The sequence below is a fragment of the Muntiacus reevesi genome, chromosome 22 (assembly GCF_963930625.1).
Source record: "Muntiacus reevesi chromosome 22, mMunRee1.1, whole genome shotgun sequence".
Classification (NCBI taxonomy): domain Eukaryota; kingdom Metazoa; phylum Chordata; class Mammalia; order Artiodactyla; family Cervidae; genus Muntiacus; species Muntiacus reevesi.
In genome coordinates, this window is record NC_089270.1 from 43,873,662 (window position 1) to 43,884,543 (window position 10,882).

The following is a 10,882-nucleotide window of genomic DNA, read 5'->3' on the forward strand; positions in this document are numbered from 1 at the left end:
CTCTCTGGCTCCAGGCTCCTCTCACTGGGAGACATTTCCTGCTCTTTGCGCTCTGCCGACCCCCCTCCCGCAGGAGTTCCTTAAGACGAGATCTCTCACTGAATTGTTATAACCCAGGGGAAGGAGCGTTTTTAGTGTCTGCCAAGGCCAGGAATCTCCCAAGACTTGTGATAACTGTGTGTGAAACAAGTCGGTTCTCCAGCTGGAGCCCATCTTGCCATGTTGGCAAAAGGAAGCCATTAGTGTTACCTGGTTTTCTCACGGGTTAGAGGGGTTAGCTCCTGAGTGAGTTAAAACGCCATGTGTTACTGCTTCCACAGCACCCCGGGACGGCCAGAGGCTTCACTGTGATTGCGCATGAGGTGCTCACACAGGAAATCACCTGCGGAGAGGAGCTGATGGGGGCCACCCCGGCCCTGACTGGCCTTCGACAGGTTTATGGGGGGCAGAAGGCAGGGAAGAAGCTCCTCGCTTGGCTTGGGGCTCTGAGCCGGTTCAGGTTGCAACTCTGTTCAGGCCTCTGGAGCCTGATGAGGCCCCAGACTCTCTTGGGGTCATTTGGAAGCAGCCCAGGCCCTCTAACATATGGCCCTGATAAGGATCTCACTCTCCAAGATAAGGAGCTGTTTAGGGGAATCTGAGGAAGCCCGGGGTTCGTTTCCATAAAGCTGCACAATATAAAGTGTAAATCTACACAGATGCAATTAGCTGTTAAACATATTAAGTTGTGAGGAAGGGGTGCTCTGCTGGCTCATAAATGAATGTGAGTCTGTCCCGGGGGACTGAGGGCAGGTATCTTTCCCTGTGGGATCATTAGAATGGTGACAGATAATGGGTCAAGAGGCCGAGGTTTCCGCAGCTTCAGCAACCACAAAGCCCCTGAGGAGGAAGGATGTTGGGAAGCCACGGCCACCAAGGACCAATTTGTTTCCCTAATATTGGCAGGGTGAGAGTCTTTGAGAGAGGCTTTGAAGTCCCATCCCTGTCCCGTGTGGCAGCCAGCTCACTCAGCGTCTCCCGCTAACACAGCCTTCGGTACTGTGGCATGAGGTTGCCAGGTGATCTTGGTGAAGTTTGAGTGCCCTCCAGCATGGCCGCTGTGGATGCCTGGCAAGGCCATTAAAGCTGAATCTGGGCGCTTCTTGGTGGTCCAATGGCTAAGACTCCATGCTCCCAAGGCAGGGGGCCCAGAGTCCATCCCTGGTCAGGGAACTAGATCCCACACGCTGTAACTAAAGGTTCATGTATCACAACCAAGACCTGCCACAGTCAAATAAATAAACAAAAATAAATGTTAAAAAAAAATAAATTCCCTTCTGCTAAAGAAATAAAGCTGCATCTGTCGGAAGGAGATTCAAAGTCTCATTTCTGGGCAAGTAGCTACTAAATGGCCCTCCCCTCAAATACCAATGGCACCTCCTCATGGCCTCCATTGATTTCATGGAAATAACAGAAACAATATTAATCAGTAAATTATTAGGAACTTAGTTTGTGCTAGGCTGGGTAAAAAGCAGTTTATAAAAATATAGTTTTCATGACAAGCCTATGAGCCTATTATCACCAGTTCACAGATGAGGAAATAGAAGTTTTGGCAGGTTCACAGATTTGTACAGAACTGTACAGTTAGGAAGAAACAGTGGGTTTGGGTTTTAATCTCAGAAGCTGATTCAAGTGTGGAAACTCATAGTAAATATTTTAGGACACATTAGAAACATCTTCCACTAGGCTTGTGGAGAAATTTGCCATTCCTCAGACTCCAGTTGGTATCAAGACCAACCCAAAATAAGATGTATTACAAAAATATGTTGTAGAGTGCTCACTTCAGCAGCACATATACACATATACTAAAATTGGAAGGATACAGAGAAGATGAGTATGGCCCCTGCACAAGGATGACATTCAAATTCATGAAGCAATCCATATTTTTGGATGAAACTGGAGCCTATTATACAGAGTGAAGTAAGTCAGAAAGAAAAACACCAATACAGTATACTAACGCATATATATGGAATTTAGAAAGATGGTAACGATGACCCTATATGCAAGACAGCAAAAGAGACACAGATGTAAAGAACAGACTTTTGGACTCTGTGGGAGAAGGCGAGGGTGGGATGATTTGAGAGAATAGCATTGAAACATGTGTATTATCATATATGAAACAGATCGCCGGTCCAGGTTCCATACATGAGACAGGGTGCTTGGGGCTGGTGCACTGGGATGACCCTGAGGGATAGGATGGGAAGGGAGGTGGGAGGGGGTTCAGGATGGGGAACACGTGTACACCCATGGCTGACTCATGTGAATGTACGGCAACTGCTGCTGCTGCTGCTAAGTCGCTTCAGTCGTGTCTGACTCTGTGCGACCCCATAGACGGCAGCCCACCAGGCTCCCCTGTCCCTGGGATTCTCCAGGCAAGAACACTGGAGTGGGTTGCCATTTCCTTCTCCAATGCATGAAAGTGAAAAATGAAAGTGAAGTCGCTCAGTCGTGTCCGACTCTTAGCGACCCCATGGACTGCAGCCCACCAGGCTCCTCCGTCCATGGGATTTTCCAGGCAAGAGTACTGGAGTGGGGTGCCACTGCCTTCTCCGGAATGTATGGCAAAAACCACCACAATATTGTAAAGTAATTAGCCTCCAATTAAAATAAATAAATTAAAAAAAAATATGTTGTGGAGCCCATAACAGTATCCTCTTCTCCACTCCCTGCTTTGTCAGCCTGATTTAGCCTGATCTTCAGAAACTCATTTGGGGCTCAAAAAAAGTCATAGTTTATGTTATTTGGGAACTTTTTAAGACGATGTAAGAACAAAGCAATCAGTGAAAACACTGGTAATTATTTCTTTGAGTAGCTTCATATTTTATAGCTACAGGGTTTTTTTTTTTTTTTTGGTTTTTTTTTTTTTGCAAATAAGCTGTTTTTCAGGTGGGATGCTGGGGAAATCATTGCAAGTTAAGATTTTGGATATTTAAGCAGAATCTAGGAAAGCCTCTTTCCTTTGAATTAGCTAACTAGCACTCCAACTGTCAGGCTCTCCAGAGTCTGTGTGCCTGGGCAGGATAAGATGTTTAAGGGTTGGCTGGGTGGCAGATGACAATTTCTGAAGTGACATTCTGTTTCTCTTCTGGTCTCCTCTATGCAGCTTCCAGTCAGAAATATTTGAATACTGATGATGTCTGATCTGAGAATCCAATGTGCATTCCCTGTAAAGCAGGTTGTGATGTGATGGCTTATTGATGTCACTGCTCTCTTTAAGATGCTGGCTGGATCTTCTGTCCACTAACTTGTGATGGCAGATTCCTAGAAACTGATTCACTCTAAGTGGAAGCTTTGTCAATCTCTCTTAAATGACGAGAGAGTCTCCCACCAGGCACTTAATTAAAAGTCTCCACTCACGACCGACCTTCCCAAGCTGCTGGGGTTCTTAAGCCATGGTCTCCCTCAAACTCTGCACCGTATGTAAAATGCTAAGTCCACAGAGGAGGACAGTATGACTGCTTTGAGCATTTAATGCACCAGATGACAGGAGTTTGTGCAAGAGACTTAGGATGACAAGAAAGTAAGTGGCTCTGTGGTCCGCAAGAACCAGGTGGGACTGGAGTGGAGTGACCAGGTCAGCCAGGCTATGCGGAAACACAAACACTACTACTCCATATCTTATCAATTGCCATTTGTGTGACTTCAGTAAGCCCAGTATTAATTTTTTTAAAAAGAGTGTGTGGGGGTGGAGTGGAGCAGGCATGGACGGAAATCTAAATGCCGTCGTACTCATTTCCAGAGGTTTCAGGAGATAACATCCCACCAGGAGCCATGTGGGGGCATTTAGGGTAGCCTTGCCCCAGGGCGAAATAATAATAGCAAAGTGATCTTCACATTTTCTGATAAAGCTTTGCCTCTTGCTACTAGCAAAGGCTGATGAACATCACATTTGAGTTAAGCACTAAAAGCAGCAGGGAGTGTTGAGATAACCCACTACAATTATTAACTTCCTTGCTGTTTAACGGCATGAAAACCATCAGTAGCGTGGTGGGTCGGCCTGGGCCCCACAGGGCTCCCGCCATCTTGTGGGGCAAGCGTGCCATGTTTTATTGGCAGCCCACAGGCGTCCGTGCGTGCGCAGCCGTGCGTAGCCGTGCGTGCGCAGCCGCGCATGCTCAGTTGTGTCCGACGCGTCGACCCCGTGGACTGCAGTCTGTCGCGTTCCTCTGTCCATGGAATCCTTCAGGCAAGAATACTGGAGTGGGTGGCCATTTCCTAGTCCAGGGGATCTTCCCAAACCAGAAATGAAACCCACGTCTCCCGCGTCTTCTGCATTGTCAGGCAGAGTCGTTACCTCTGCACCACCTGGGAAGCCCATTGGCAGCCCACAGCTTGTGTTGACTGTACAGCCATCCCTATGAAGTGTTAGTCCCTGAAAGGTGCAGGGTTGGCCCTCCTGAGACGAGTTTGCCTAGTCGGTCGGTTTGAAAGTTGTCATTCTTATTTATGACTCTCTGATTTTTTTTTTTTCCACGATGTATGTCATGATACATACCCTCTCCATTGAACCCACCAACTGTTCAGACACGGTGCTTTTGATGGTCCGCATTGAGAATTGATGCTCTGAAAGACTTCATCTTTAAGACCTTGTTTAAGCAGGTACTATTTATAACAGTTTTCTTGCTAAGATTGATTTTATGAATGTACTTGCATGAAAAGTATTTTTGAGGCTTACTGGCAATTTATAAAAATAGAATATATGAAGATTCTAGCATCCTATACCTTCCACAATGTACCAACCATTGTGGAACCAACCAATGTACCAAAACAGAAGATATTCAAATATCATATTCACTTGATAGTTAAACTCAACATTTGGTAAAATGTCATGTAACTACCGTGTTAAAGGTGTGTGCGGGCTGTTGTTTCAGTCATGTCTGACTGTTTGTGACCCCACAGGCTGTGGCCCACCAGGCTCCTCTGTCCATGGGATTCTCCAGGCAAGAATACTGGAGTGGGTTGCCATGCCCTTCTCCGTGGGATCTTCTCCATCCAGGGATCAAAACTGTGTCTTTTACGTCTGCTGCTTTGGCAGGCAGGTTCTTTACCACTAGTGCCACATGGGAAGCCCAGTCTTCACAAAATATTTTTTGAAAACATAAACACTTTTATGGAATGCCTGAGTAGATTAATCTACATCCTTGATCCTTAACATGTTACAAATATGGAAAGTCACATGGAACAGGCGTTGGATGGGTTTGGTAGGTCCGCAAGAAATAGACGTTAGTCATGGGGCACTTTAGAGGCAAAAAGCTCAGCCCAGCCAGGAGGAACTGATGTGAGAAAATACCAAAGCAAATCCCTGACTTGAAGGTTTAAGGAAAACAGCAGTGGAGGTGTCTGCAGAGGTGTCTTCATCCATCAAAATGCTTTCAGGTGTAATGAATAGAAAACCCTGACTCAGATGGGTTTGCCCCTGAAGACCTTGACTTAACCTTGGAATAACCTGGGGATCAGTAGTTTCTAAACTCCCTAGAGATTCTGTTACACAGTGAAAATTAAGAAACACTGATTTAAACAATAATAAAATGTATTAGCTTACGTAACAGCAAGCCTGGATGTAGAACTGGCTTCAGCAGCTCTGCGCTGCCACCTGACACCCAGGTTATTTCCATCTCTCTGGTTTCTGATCTTTGGCCGAAGTTGCAAAGATCTGCAAGATGGCTGTGGTTGGTCTAGACCACAGTGAGAGAAGTAAAGGAAAAACCATCTCCTCCTTGGGCTCTCTCTCAGAAGCAAGCAAATGATCCCTACTCACACCTTGGACTTCACCTGATGGCTCATTTGTCAGAGTCAGTCATTTCTGAGTCAGTCACTGGCAAGGAGGTTGGGGCTCTCCTTTAGATCTATCAGGAAGCCCTGGGAACCAAAAGTAAGATGGCCAACACCCATGGCTTTGCCATAAAGCACAAGACCATGTGCCTGAATAAACTGTTATGAAGAAAAATAAAGTCTGGATGAAGGAGACCATTCACTGTGAATGATGAGGTGAACTGCAGTGACTTGTTTGGTTTCATTTTACATCTTACTGCTTTAAAAAAATATTTATTTATTTGGCTACACTGCGTCTTTGTTTCAGCTTGTGAGATCTTAGTTCCTCAACCAGGAATCAAACCTGCATCCCCTGCATTGGAAGGCAGATTCTTAACCACTGGGCCAACATGAAGTCTCTTACTACTTTTCTTTTTTCTTCAAGTCACAAAACTAATATATGTTTTCTATACAAAATTTTTAAAATTCAGGAAATTAAAATCACATTACTCTCTACCTAATAACATTATTATAATTTGGTTTTAATCATATGTTTTAAATATGAGCTTCCCTGGTGGCAGTGAGGAGACACAGGAGATGCAAGTTCAATCCCTGGGTTGGGCAGATCCCCTGGAGAAGAAAACGGCAACCCACTCCAGTATTCTTGCCTGGAAAATCTCATGGTCAGAGAAGCCTGGCGGCCTACAGTCCATGGGGTCACAGTGTTGCACACAACTGAGCAAGTAAACACATACAAACACGTTTTAAATATATGTTATATATATTTAGCATATATGTGTATATTTAGAATATATATGATTAGAAACCAAATAGTAACACAAAAACATATTTTATATTTATGTGTGTGTGTATATTTTAGATAACAATGTATGTCATACATTGACATACTTATTGTCATACTTACACTAGATATGTAAGTATATAATTGTATAAAAATATGCATGGCATTTGTAAGTCTGCTTTTTCACTAAATATATACTATGAACATTTCCCCATGTTAGTAAATACTCTTCTAAATCTTGATTTTTGATAGTCACAGTCTTCCATTGTTAAATGTATAAAATTCAGTATTCTGTTCTTGAGTTTCGTTTTTTCTCAAGTTTTTAAAATCATAAGTATTAGTTTAATAAACATAACTGTCTTTTCTTTCTCTTAGAGATCTATTCCTAGAGGTGGAGTGGTAGATTTAAGATTAAGAACATTTTTAAAGCCTTTATTAACTACTGCCAATTTATCAACTGCTATGAGTGGTACAATGCCTTAGGAAAGCAACTTAGAGAATGTATCTGGTCTGTTGTATCAAAAGTTTTAAACATATTTATATGTACTAATCCTGTTCCTGGGGATTTATACTGAGGAATTAATCTGAACTAAACAAAAGTAGAAGGTTATTTGCACAAAAATGTTACTGGCAGCCTCCTTTGTAACAGTAAACTTTCGGAAACAACTAAATGCTTTAGAAACACATTACTGGAAGTGTTCTGGAGATCATCTTTTCCTTTTCACACGTGGGAAACTAGCATCCAGAGAGTTAAAGTAACTTCCTTAAGATCACACAGAAAGCTGGGGTATTCTGACTCCCGTTCCATAGCAGGAGACTTATAAAAGCTTAATTTATAGCGTGAAGAATCTGCCTGCAACGCATGAGACAAGTGCTCGGGCCTAGTGTACTGGGAAGACCCAGAGGGATCGGGTAGAGAGGGAGGTGGGAGGGGGGATCGGGATGAGGAATACATGTAAATCCATGGCTGATTCATGTCGATGTGTGACAGGGGCCACTACATATTGTAAAGTAGTTAGCCTCCAACTAATAAAAAAAATAAAAAAAGAATCTGCCTGCAATGCAGGAGACCTGAGTTCGATCCCTGGGTTGACAAGATCCACTGGGGAAGGGAATGGCTACCCACTCCAGTCTTCTTGCCAGAAGAATTCCATGGACAGAGGAATCTGGTGGGCTACAGTCCATGAGGTTGCAGAGTTGGACATGACTGAGCCATTACACTTCAATTCACTTATTTTTTCAAAATATTAAACTTTATTCATAATGAATACTCAGCCCTTAATGATTTAATCTCTTTTGGGGGAAATAAAGTTTCCAAAATATAATATAAATTACATTATGAAATATGCAAAATAAACTAATTTTACAAATGTAAAATCTCATCAGATTTTAAAGCATTGAGAAAGCTATATATCCTACCTGAGCTTTATTGTACACTGCTTAAAAGGTAATATTATTTTTAAAATTAGAAAACATTAAAATATTTTTAATGTAAAAGATATATTTAAAAACAGTGTTCTGTAAGAAAATCTACCTGTTTTGAACAAAGCAAAACTTAATCCATATTTCTAGTTTCTTCTTAAATAACACAGGAATTTAGAATGCACTAATTTTATACTGTCCCAGTTTCCATCTTCATATTAATTAGAACTTAAATTCTCTAAAATTAGTATTTTTAACATGAGATAAATCATAGTTCAGAATAGTGCAAAAGATTTATATGTAAAGTTAAAATAATAATTATAATGTCACTATCCATCTTGATAACCAAATTCCAAAAGAGATTCACTTCTGAGAACAATGAGTTAATTCAAGAAATTGAATTTTTAAACCAGTGTTCCAGAAACCATTTCACAACCCTCCCAAATCAAGTCCCCCTACTCCCTCATCAGAATTAGTCACTATCTAAGTTTCAGTAACAAAAAAATCTCTTAGAGTTACAGACGCAGAAAACAAATTTATTGTTATCAGGATGTAAGGGTGAGGAGAGTTAAACTGGAAGCTTCAGATTGATACATAGACACTCAATCAGTCAGTTCAGTCCCTCAGTCTTGTTCTATTGGCGACCCCATGATTCGCAGCACGCCAGGCCTCCCTATGCATCACCAACTCCCAGAGCTTACTCAAACCCATGTCCATTGAGTCGGTGATGCCATCCAACCATCTCATCCTCTGTCCTCCCCTTCTCCTCCCGCCTTCAATCTTTCCCAGCATCAGAGTTTTTTCAAATGAGTCAGTTCTTTGCATCAGGTGGCCAAAGTATTGAAATTACAGCTTCAGCATCAGTCCTTCCAATGAATATTCAGGACTGATCTCCTTTAGGATGGACTGGTTGGATCTCCTTGCAGTCCAAGGGACTCGATTCTTCTCCAAGATCACAGCTCAGAAGTATCAATTCTTTAGCACTCAGCTTACTTTATAGTCTAACTCTCACATCCATACATGACTACTGGAAAAATCATAGCTTTGACTAGACGGATCTTTGTTAGCAAAGTAATGTCTCTGCTTTTTAATATGCTGTCTAGGTTGGTCATAAATTTTCTTCCAAGGGGTAAGCCTCTTTTAATTTCATGGCTACAGTCATCATCTGCAATGATTTTGGAGCCCCCAAGAATAAAGTGTGTCCCTGTTTCCATTGTTTCTCCATCTATTTGCTATGAAGTGACGGGACCAGATGCCATGATCCTTAGTTTTCTGAATGTTGAGTTTTAAGCCAACTTTTCCACTCTCCTCTTTCACTTTCATCAAGAGGGTCTTTAGTTCCTCTTCCCTTTCTGCCATAAGGGTGATGTCATCTGCATATCTGAGATTATTGATATTTCTCCTGGCAGTCTTAATTTCAGCTTGTGCTTCTTCCAGCCCAGCATTTCTCATGATGTACTCTGCATATAAGTTAAATAAGCAGGGTGACAATATACAGCCTTAACATACTCCTTTCCCGATTTGGAACCAGTCTGTTGTTCCATGTCCAGTTCTAACTGTTGCTTCTTGACCTGCATACAGATTTCTCAGGAGACAGGACAGGTGGTCTGGTATTCCCATCTCTTTCAGAATTTTCCACAGTTTGTTGTGATCCACACAGTCGAAGGTTTTGGCGTAGTCAATAAAGCAGAAATAGATGTTTTTCTGGAACTCTCTTGCTTTTTTGATGGTCCAGTGGATGTTGGCAACTTGATCTCTGGTTCCTCTGCCTTTTCTAAATCCAGCTTGAACATCTGGAAGTTCACAGTTCATGTACTGTTGAAGTATAAATACATACTACTATATACAAAATAGATAACTAGTAAGGACCTACTATATAGCACAGAGAACTCTACTCAGTAGTCTGTAAAGGCCTATATGGAAAAAGAATCTAAAAAAATGTAGGCATATGTATATATATAATTGATTTATTTTGCTGTACAGTTGAAACTAACACAACATTGTGAATCAACTATGTGCCAATAAAAACTATTTTTAATAGTTTCTCATTTTTTACAGTTTTAATAAGTATGTATATGTTGTAAAACAATATAATTTTAGTTTGCCTGTCTTGGGACTTTATATAAACAGACTTTGGCTATAAGAACCAGTCATAAGTATCCTTTTCTCATTTGCATCTGCTCAGTATTATTTTTAGATTTAATAACATTATCAACTTTTTGTTTACTGCTTTATGCATTCATTTCTTCTGTTTTCAATTCCTTCTTTCGTACATTATTTTCTATGTGGTGTGTGCGTGTTAGTCACTTAGTTGTGTTTGACTCTTTGTGACCCCTGACCAGGAGTGGTGGATTTCACCGAAGACAAAATTTAAGTACGACTTGATTCTCTGCAGTGTGAGTTCTTCCCCAGGTCGATGGTTCCTGCGTCCCCGTATGTGTGATATTCTTGTTCAGTGTTCAAACAGATCCTCACTGGAGAGAGGAACAGAGCTCTGGAGTGTCCACTGAGGGCACGAGGACACAACAAACCCCCAGGAGCATCCTTTCATGAGAAAAGATATTTAAAAAAAACTTAAAAAGCTGTGTTGGGTGGAGAATAATAATGCTAGGACAACTATTTCTACTAGAGTTAGGAAAAGCTTTCTGGTTTGGACAGATTTATATTTACTAGAGGGTGAGGAAGGGAGAGGCCAAAGGCCAGGGAGGATGTGCTTCCTTCCTTCTTTTAATTGTTTAGGCAGTCATTGCGCACGCACACACACAGACACACACACACACACAGACACACACACAGACACACACCCACCCATGTTCTACAGTAGGTGTTTGCCAAGAGTAGATTCTCCATATATGCACATGGTGAAAA

The 10,882-nt window shown here is 41.8% G+C and overlaps 1 pseudogene; it reads left to right on the forward strand.

Moving 5' to 3' along the window:
• Positions 1 to 1,812: 1,812 nt before the first annotated feature.
• On the forward strand, positions 1,813 to 1,927 carry LOC136153111 (U6 spliceosomal RNA; annotated as a pseudogene).
• Positions 1,928 to 10,882: the final 8,955 nt, after the last annotated feature.